The 10,765-nt window shown below is 33.7% G+C and overlaps 1 pseudogene across 1 annotated transcript; it reads right to left on the bottom strand.

Moving 5' to 3' along the window:
• Nucleotides 1–8,749: 8,749 nt before the first annotated feature.
• On the bottom strand, nucleotides 8,750–10,157 carry LOC150029621 (alpha carbonic anhydrase 7 pseudogene; annotated as a pseudogene). Its single transcript, XR_016516368.1, has 3 exons — nucleotides 10,070–10,157; nucleotides 9,565–9,779; nucleotides 8,750–8,860 (listed from the first exon to the last, which is right to left on the bottom strand). The product of XR_016516368.1 is annotated as an alpha carbonic anhydrase 7 pseudogene (transcript).
• Nucleotides 10,158–10,765: the final 608 nt, after the last annotated feature.

Below are 10,765 nucleotides of genomic sequence, written 5' to 3'. Positions count from 1 at the left end.
AGATTGACTTATACTCTGGATACCACCAAATTCGCCTTACCCCCACAAATACTCACAAAACAGCTTTCAAAACAATGGATGGTCACTATGAATTCCTAGTGATGACTTTCGACTTGACAAATGCACCATCAACTTTTCAAGTAGCAATGAATGATCTACTAAGGCCTTACCTCAGACGGTTTGTTCTTGTTTTTTTTATGATATTTTAGTCTACAGTCCCACACTTCAGGACCACCAAACTCATTTAGAGCTTATTTTGCAATTATTGGCACAACATCATTAATTTGCTAAGCTATCTAAATGCAGTTTCGCTACAACCCAAGTTAGCTATTTAGGCCAACTTATTTCATCTAAAGGTGTCGCACCAAACCTATAAAAAATTCAAGCAATCACAAGTTGGCCACAACCACGTTCACTCATGGATTTACAAGCTTTCCTCGGCCTCACTGGTTTTTATAGAAAATTTGTTCACCACTACGCCACTCTCGCCTCTCCGCTCATCGATTCATTACAACACAAACAATTTACATGGACATCAGCAGCACAAGAGGCCTTTCAAATATTACAAGCACACATGGCAAAAATTCCTACACTATGCCTTCCAGACTTCCAACAACTCTTCACCGTGGAAACAAATGCCTCTGTTGTAGTCGTAGGGGTTGTCCTCAGCCAAGCCAACCATCCCATAACTTTCTTCAGCAAAAAAAATGTGTCCCCACCTCCAATCTGCATCAGTTTACGTCCGAGAAATGCATGCCATTACACAAGCAATTAAAAAGTGGCGTCAGTATTTACTTAGCACACATTTCACCATTTTCACAGATCAGAAAAGCCTCAACACCCTGTTATCCCAAACAATCCAAACCCCAGAACAACAAAAGTGGACTGCCAAGTTACAAGGATATGATTTTAAGATAGTGTACAAACTTGGAAAAACAAATGTCGTAGCTGATGCCCTGTCCCGCCAAGAATCGACACCCAAATCACTATTTGTGTCCATCTCTTCTCCCATGTCGACCATCTTCCAAACCCTCCAACATTACTTCGCCACCAGTGAAGGCCTCCAAATAATACAACAGTACACTCACAACCAACATTCACCATCCCTATTCCACAAACGCAAAGGACTGTTATTTTTTCGCAACAAAATTTTTCTTCCAGAGACCGACAATTTTCGCCAACAGGTACTCCGAGAATGCCACGAATCTCCCACCGCAGGTCACTCGGGTTTAAAACCCACATTGGCATGAGTAGCCGCCTCATTCTACTGGCCGGAATGGATGAGGGACGTCAAAAGCTTCATACAACAGTGCTCTCCATGTCAACGCAACAAGTACCTGCCAAAGAAAACTCAAGGGTTAATACAACCTCTGCCAATACCAGATCAAGTGTGGAAGACTTATCCATGGATTTTATTACACACCTACCTTCATCCGCGGGGCACACCGTCATTTGGGTCATCTGTGACTGACTTACAAAATACGCCCACTTTCTCGCGCTTCCAACCCACTACACAACTCAGAGTATTGCACGATGATTCTCAAGCAAAATATGCCGCCTTCATGGGATTCCCAAATCCATCGTGTCTGACCGTGACCCCATTTTCATTAGCAACTTCTGGAAAACCTTGTTTCAAGCACAAGGCATGACCCTCGAGTTCAATTCATCATACCACCCCAGACAGATGGGCAAACAGAAGTGATAAACATAGGCTTAGAAGCATACCTTTGTTGTTTTACTAGTGACCACCCGACCTCGTGGTATCGCTTTCTTCACCTTGCGGAATTGTGGTACAACACATCCCATCATTCAGCCATAGGCACATCACCCTTCACAGCGCTTTACGGTCGTCCACTACCATCCACTTTGGATTTGCTCCATACCCCAGACTCCGGAACCACCGTGACCGAGCTTCTCCACCAACACACCGTCATCTTACACGAATTGAAGAAGTATCTCCAGTGCACATGCCAACGCATGCGGGACAACGCTTACCAACACCGCTCGGACGTGTCCTTCAACGTTGGCGAATAGGTGTGGCTCTGCTTCCAACCGTATCGACAACAATCCGTGGAACGCCGCGTTTCACATAAGCTTGCGCTGCACTACTCCGACCCGTTTGAAATCCTTCGCCGTATTGGCACGGTGGCGTATGAACTCCGACTGCCAACGACTTCAAAGATCCACCCCGTCTTCTATGCTTCGTTACTTCAAAGCTACAAAGGGCACCCACCCTTACACTTTTCAAACTCAAGTCGCATCTCTCTGCCTACTGAAAATAATTCTAACTCAAACTCCCTCTCACCTACTTCAATAGCCACACCAACCCTGCCCACAACAATCAATGTTACCTCACAACCCCTCTCACCTAATTCAATAGCCACACCTACCTTGCCCACGAAAATTAACGTTACCACACCCCCTCTCTCACCTAATTTCCTAGCCGCACCACCCCTCTTACCCAATGACCATCTGCCACGTCAAAAGTTGCATGTGGAAATGGAAAAGCACCTTGAGCCCCTCTCCCACTCACCATTCCAGCACGCTCCCTCCTTCTCTCACCTAATAATAATGTCAACCCCACCAACCCACTCTTAGAATATATGGCCCTAAACAAGACGGGGGGGGGGGGGGGGGGGGGGGGGGTGGAGGATTGTTTATAAAAGATTTTCGAAAACTTTGAAGGTATAATGAAAGTCAATGAAGAATCACAGAGAAAGAAACTAAGGAAAGCAAAGCATAAAGTTGTTTTAGTTGATTTCCAGAAAATCAACTGGTTGTTTTTATCAGCAGTTAATAAAAACAACTTAAAACATATATATGTAAGATCAGGGAAAGAGAGAATCACATAAACAGATTTATATTGGTTCACTCTTACACCAAGAGCTACATCTAGTCCTCAGAAACTACTGGGTAATCCACTATGCAATCAAAACCAGATTACAAACACGACACACCAAAGTAGTGACCTTAAACCCCTCAAGAAACACAATACCTTTGGCAAACCACACCAAGAGTGTTGATCTTGAACACCTCAAGAACACACAACACTCCTTGGCAACACAAATACAGTAATCAAGGAAGAAAAGAATAGAATACACATGGGTATTACAAAGCTTAAAGTTCATAATACAACCCAATCCTATTCCACACACTTAAGAATGATCCAAAGCTCTTTCAAATCTTGGAAAAACTGTTTTGATAAACTTTTTTTCTTACACAAAGATTAGGAGCGTAAAACCACCTTTATATGGACCAACCAAGTGGTCAAAAACATTTAGTAAAGGAGCCAAGGTAGTTAGGATCATTTAAAACATATTAAAACCACTTAACAGAATTCTGTTAAGGTTTTCAGGAAAAACAATCGATTGATTTGTCGAAACAATCGGTTGAATTGACTTAACAACAAAGTCAAGCTTTTCAAGATTTATATTGGGTTCATTCTTACACCAAGAGCTATATCCAGTCCCTAGAAACCACTGGGTAATCCACTATGCAATCAAAACCAGATTACAAACACGACACACCAAAGTAATGACCTTAAACCCCTCAAGAAACACACTACCTTTGGCAAACCACACCAAAAGTGTTGATCTTGAACACCTCCAGAACACACAACACTCCTTGACAACATAAATACAGAAATACAGTAATCAAGGAAGAAGAGAATAGAATACACCTGGGTATTACAAAGCTTAAAGTTCATAATACAACCCAATCCTATTCCACACACTTAAGAATGATCCAAAGCTCTTTCGAATCTTGGAAAAATTGTTTTGATAAACTTTTTTTCTTACACAAAGATTAGGAGTGTAAAACCACCTTTATATAGACCAACCAAGTGGTCAAAAACGTTTAATAAAGGAGCCAAGGTTGTTAGGATCATTTAAAATATATTAAAATCACTTAACATAATTATGTTAAGGTTTTCAGGAAAAAAAATCGATTGATTTGTCGAAACAATCGGTTGAATTGACTTAACAACAAAGTCAAGCTTTTCAAGATATATACTGGTTCACTCTTACACCAAGAGCTACATCCAGTCCCCAGAAACCATTGGGTAATCCACTATGCAATCAAAACTAGATTACAAACACGACGCACCAAAGTAGTGACCTTAAACCCCTCAAGAAACACATTAGCTTTGGCAAACCACACCGAGAGTGTTGATCTTGAACACCTCAAGAACACGCAACACTCCTTGACAACACAAATACAAAAATACAGTAATCAATGAAGAAGAGAATAAAATACACCTGGGTATTACAAAGCTTAAAGTTCATAATACAACCCAATCCTATTCCACACACTTAAGAATGATCCAAAGCTCTTTCAAATCTTGGAAAAACTGTTTCAATAAACTTTTTTTCTTACACAAAGATTAGGAGCGTAAAACCACCTTTATATAAACCAACCAAGTGGTAAAAAATAAAGGAGTCAAGGTAGTTAGGATCATTTAAAACATATTAAAACCACTTAACATAATTATGTTAAGGTTTTCAGGAAAAACAATCAATTGATTTGTCGAAACAATCGGTTGAATTGACTTGACAACAAAATCAAGCTTTTCAAAATCTACTAAGGTAAAACAACCTATTGTTTCGAAATTTCAACCTGTTGAAATTTAAACAGCTTTTTAGAAAACCCATCTTTTCAAAAGGTTAAAGATTCAAATGAACTTGAATCATCTTAAGGAGGGAATTAACAAGTTTCAAACAACTAGACAACACACACACCCAACAACAAGGTCTTCAAGCTTTCCACTTGGATTTGGAGACATCAAAGCATCTTGTTCAACACCCACCATTACCTAGCCACGTGGACATTAACCTCGAGCCCCTCTCCCACTCAACACTTCAGAACACTCCTTTTACCCTCCCCTGTAAACCTAATATCAGTACCATCAACCCACAAAGTCCAAGCCCAACCCAATATGATATCCCTTCCACTTTGAGGACAAAGCGTCTCCACAAGCGGATGGAAATGTTAGAGTATTGGGCCTCCAAGACAGCAGATAGAAAAAGAAGCCCTCATGGATGAAAGACTGTGTTATGTAATAGATTATTAGCATTGTCATGTCTAATTTTGGTTATAGAGCTTTAGGGCCCAATGACTTGTATAAGCCCACATCATCTCCTATTTAGGTGATGAGAAACGTAAGACATGAGAAAAGTTTCTTAAACCTAGAGTAGAATATTTAGAGTTTAACATCTCTCTCAGTAAGTAGGCAACAATAGCCATAACCTATCAAATACATATTAATTTTGATGAGAAATATTTCCTCTACCTTCGTACGTTTCTTCTCCACCTTCATATTAATTGTGAAAAATTGGTTTTAATTTTTTCAAAAAATTTAAATAATCCTAAATTAAGTAAAATCTCACATTTTTAAATAATCCCAGTTGCACCCTGTATTCTCATTCCATTCTTCCAGTCACGATACTTCCATTATTCTCCAACCATAGTGTTTAAGAAAACAGTTCCACAATTTAACATATTTTAATTTACTTTATAAGATAAATTCACACCTATCAGAGGGTTTGAGTCTCTTATGGTTAGAAGTTTTTCTTTAGGCAATATCGCAGAAATTCTAGGAAGAAAATAATTATTGTAGCACTTGCAATGGTTTCACAAAATGGATTGTTATTGTAACCTGAAGCAAATTGTGAATCTCCGGAACCAAAAGTTTCTTCTACAGTGTGAAACTAATTTTTTGTTGAGTTTTGTATTCCATTTTTACATTTTGCTAAGTTTTTTTGGTTTTATGACTTCCAAATTGTACAATAAAAGAACGAAATCACAACTATGACCATTAAAAACACTACAAAATTTTACTTTAATCACCTATTGAAAATAAAAAAGAAAATATCACATTTTCTACCATACTTAAAAAAGTTATTATCGAAATTAAAATAAAGTATGAGGAAAAATATGGAGGAGCAGGGAGTATTAATTTTTTGATTTTTCATTTCAACTGGAAAATTTCTTAGGTAATTTCATATTTTGCATATATAATGTTTTTAGTCTTAACCGGACAAATGCTTCCGTTTGTGTTGGTTGAAATAGTAATGGTTTAAAAATGCTTTACTTTTAAATGATTTATATATAAACGGAAATTGGTATATGTATTTTTATGATTATTTTTTTTAATTAAAATATTATTTTCTACTGTATCTACTCCTTTAGAAGAAGTAACTCGGTTACTTTAAAAAATAGAAAACTTTTTTTATTTTTACTTACACTTTTTAAAATAAGTTCACCCGAAACATATTCAAAATTATAGTAAATAATTATTTTATTAAAAAAACCTTTTTTTAATTTTTTTTAACAAACATAAATAGTATTAACTTAGTTATAAAAATTAAGATACTAATTTGTTTTTAAATAATAAATAAACTCAATTGAAAAAACTAAAAGAGAGACTAATAATAATTTGACATAAAATTGATATGATGCTTTTTGACATATTATTTATTTAAAATGAAAAAGACTATTTAAACTAGCAGAGGTGTTCGTGTGTCCACTTTTTATCTTTCTTATGAAAATTTTATTATTATAATAATTGTTAAAATAAAAATATTATTAAATTTTAAAAAAAAATTGAAAAAATATATTTTTTATAATTTTATTGTAGGTAGTTTTTTATTAAGTAAGTTTTTATTTATTGTGGATAGTTAATTGAGTTTGAAATAACACTTATATTAAAGTATAGTATACACAAAAAAGTAATTAAAAAAATTCTATTTATTAATATTATAAATTGTAGATGAATGAAAATAAAAAACAATTATTTATTTAAATAAATAGAATAGATAAAAGAAAAAAAATGATAAATTAAGCAAAAGATACTATTTTTATTCCCAATTCCTCACACTCAAAATTACAAACCTTCATTTTCTCCTATACTAGCCAAAACAAGGAAATAAAAGAAACTTAGTAGCAAATCTAGGACACCAAAACACAAACTAAAAACCCTAATAAAGGTCATATCCCTAATCGTTCTCTACTTATTTTCAACAGCAGAAGCACTTCAACTTCACATCTACACATATTTAAGTACGTTTTTTCATAGGGTTATATAACCAAACTTCTCTTCCATTAAGTTCCTGCGTTGGCCTTGCATTTTCCTCATATTCCTGTCAATGTCAAACAGTGTGCAATCTACATCAACCCTTCTAATTTTCTATACTCACTTACTGTCATTTTAGATTTTGATCAACATATCTAAAACATAAATTCATGCCTTTTGTAAAATGTAATATAGCCTAAACACATATCTCAAGCAATTAAAAATCAATTTATATGCATAACTTTTAAAGTCATTATATAAAAGTTAACAATTTTTAAGTATATAGCAATCTACCTATATATAAATGTGAATGTATTTGAATTAAATTTAATGGTAAAGTTTGAGAAATCTAGTAAGTATTATACACTACAAGAAAATCATAAAATAGAAATCAACTTTTAGAGATAAAAAATAATTAATTGGTATAGTAACTAAATTAGAGACCATTTTAGAGATTAAAAAAGTTTTAGTATCTAAATTAGTTTATATTATTGTTAAATAATTTTTAAATTGATGTCTAATTAGCAATCAAGGTTTTTGCTATTAAATTTAGAATCTAAATAATTGGTAGCAAAAATCTTGATTGCTAATTAGATACCAATTTAGAAATCATTTAACAATAACATAAACTAATTTAGAAACCAAAATTTTTTTAGTCTCTAAAATGGTCTCGTCTTTCAAAATTAGTTTTTATTTCATGATTTTTTTTAAGTTTTAATTTGCTTACACGATGAAGAGCTTCTTTCAAGACACTCAACTGCTCCCTTGATACTGTCCTCACCTGTAAAATACATGCAATCTCATATTAGAAAGGTGTTTAATAATTTTTTCCTTTTAAGTTGAGAATTTTTAAATTGTACATTAACCAAATCACAGTTATAAAGTGGTTTATTTTAATGTGCAATTCTCAAAATAACATTTTCTGTGAAAGTATACATATATAATTAACCTTCTTCACTATTGTCCAAATAACACCTTCAGTGCATGGTGGAGTTGTAAGAGAACCAACATATCTGTAGTACTTTCTGCTTCCAAACTCGATGATTCCTGGGTTTATTACTCCTAAATCTATATCACTGTCGCCAAGTGATTTTATCTGGTTCAACAGCTGCAACAAATAACACTTTTAAAAAAATAAATTCAAAGTCACTCATTCACAGCACAACATTTCCAGCACCAGATTAGATTCTCTTTTGATTTTTTCTACAACACAAAAAAAGTTCTAAATTACAGAAAACTGTGGAAAAATAGAACTGATATGTTACAATTGCAATTGTGGAATCATGAATATCTTGACACAGCAATTGTATACCTTTTTTGAAACTTTGATTATGTTAATAACACACATTACTTAGTCAAGTACAATGAATAGAATTAGTGGAGTGTTTATTTTATTTTCATTTTTCATCTGTAGGCTGCTGCAAAACTAAAGTTTATTATAAATTGTCATATAAATGTTTGAGAAATTAATATAGAGAACCTTTGAAAGCAATCGATTTGAACGGCCAATTTTATACTGTATGGCAATGACAGCAGTCCCTCCTTTAGAGTTTTGATGGACTGCATGCAATTCCAACTCAAACCTACAAAACAAACACAAAAATCATGTCAATTCAAGCTTAAAGAGCTTCATTACCACTATATTAAGAACCTAAATAAGCTAAATGAAAAATGGCAAACTCACTTTCTTCCATTCAAAGTGTGCTCTGAAGGTGTGTGCCAATGACATTGAATCAGTTTGTAGTAAGTTCCATTTATGTTAAACTGCCCTCCATTCTCGTTCCATTGCACCTGTCAAAACATTAAACACTATTAACAATTTGACTTTAAACTTAACTCAACCTTATAAGACCGGTTTATAAAATGAGATTTGCACTCACTTATATATTATTAAATGTCTTTATCTTTAATTAATGTGAAATTTCCAACCCATTTCCTCACTTCGAGACCCCAACTTATACGTGAAATTATATATTTACAAATTGTCTGATAACAACGGCATGATAGTTGATAATACCATAAATCCAATAAATTTGTTATAATAGAATCTAAATAATTCTAATAGCATATTAAGAATGAAAATAAATAAATATAGAATTAATTATATTTGTAACAAACTTAATACATATTAATATATATGATTTATATGTCCCGCTTCAGGGTAGTATTGAATCTAACATACTTAAACCATAATTTATATTATTTTGTAATTATGTTATTTTCATCTATAAATAAACACCTGCATTCTCGTTCTGTTGCACCTGCAAATGTCAAGTTAAATATGCAAACATGTCTCAGCTCTCCGGAACTATATTGATCCCTCCTTGGTAAGCACTTTTAGATGTGACAAAGAAAAACTATGCCCTAGTCGATGAGTTCATATATTGTGCTGGATAAAAAAAATGCAAATCACTTACATCAAAATCAATTTGAATCTGTTTTTAATTTGTAAATGGTGATCCTAATAATACTGAAGTGGTGGTGGTTTGGCTCACCATGATGGCATGACCCGTATTCTTTAGAACAGCAGGAGCTGGTTTGTAATCTTTTTGAAGTTTACCCAATTCAGAAAACTCCTGCACCACTTTCTCTGACAGATCAATGGGAGATTGTTCTTTTCCTTCCCCACATGCTCTCCATTCTGGGTTCAGACGCCACCAATTCTCTGGCCCATTGCTACTTCCTTCTTTGTAGGAAAATTCTTCATCTCCTGTTCACAAAAGAGACAACCCAAGGTCCTGTTCATCATTCCACTTCATAATACATTTCATTTAGTCTATCCAAAACCTACTTGTTTCTGGATTTTTTTCTCAACATATTTACTAACTTTCTCATTTCTATTATTAATATTTGGATTCCTAACAAATTAGTATAGATATCTTTGTCATGCAATAATAACAGAAGAAACAATTTTCAGATCAAGATCTTCAAAATCACAAGAGAAAACTATTATAATGAAGGTAGTGGTGATTCAATGCAAAACATACACCTGATTCATACCATCTTTAGAATAAGAAACTGATGCAGTGAAGGAAGAGGGATAGAGAATGAACAGGAAGAGGAGCACAGAGAAGAAGTTGAGATTCATTGTGCTATAGTTGTGACTATTACTCTTAAGGTGTGGTGTAATAGTGATGAACACCTATTGCATGTGCATGTTGGTGTGTGTCTCTATATATTATGTGGTGGATCTTGTGATTTTCAAGATTTACAAGAATAATATATATATTCTCACACCCTATAACCTCGTTCTATTTGAAGGCTATATCATTCACACATTGCCATCAAATGTGCCTACTTTCACGTACAATTTATTATGATCATTGAGCAATGCACAATAAAAAATATGTTATTGATTTTAATCAATTACTTTAGAATAGCTTGTATTAAGAAACATGAGGATATATAGCAATAACTCTACTTAAATAAGTTATGTCGTGTTAGTTTATTATAAGATAAATTTATGGAAGCAATACCTACCAATAAATAAGGACAAATAATCAAGGAATTTGAATGGAATGATTAGAAGATTCAAACTAATAAATAACTAAATATTATTATAATTCAAATTGATCGACGGTAATACAATACCATCAAATAGAAAATAATTTTAAGAATAAAAAATAATTAATCAATATATTTATTAACTAAATGATATATTATTTTATAGACAAAAAATTTATTGATATCTAACAT

Source organism: Phaseolus vulgaris, chromosome 1 (genome assembly GCF_051622355.1).
Source record: "Phaseolus vulgaris cultivar YP4 chromosome 1, ASM5162235v1, whole genome shotgun sequence".
In the NCBI taxonomy this organism is placed as follows: domain Eukaryota; kingdom Viridiplantae; phylum Streptophyta; class Magnoliopsida; order Fabales; family Fabaceae; genus Phaseolus; species Phaseolus vulgaris.
The sequence above is the reverse complement of the archived record's forward strand: the minus strand, read 5'-3'. Positions and strand labels throughout refer to the sequence as shown.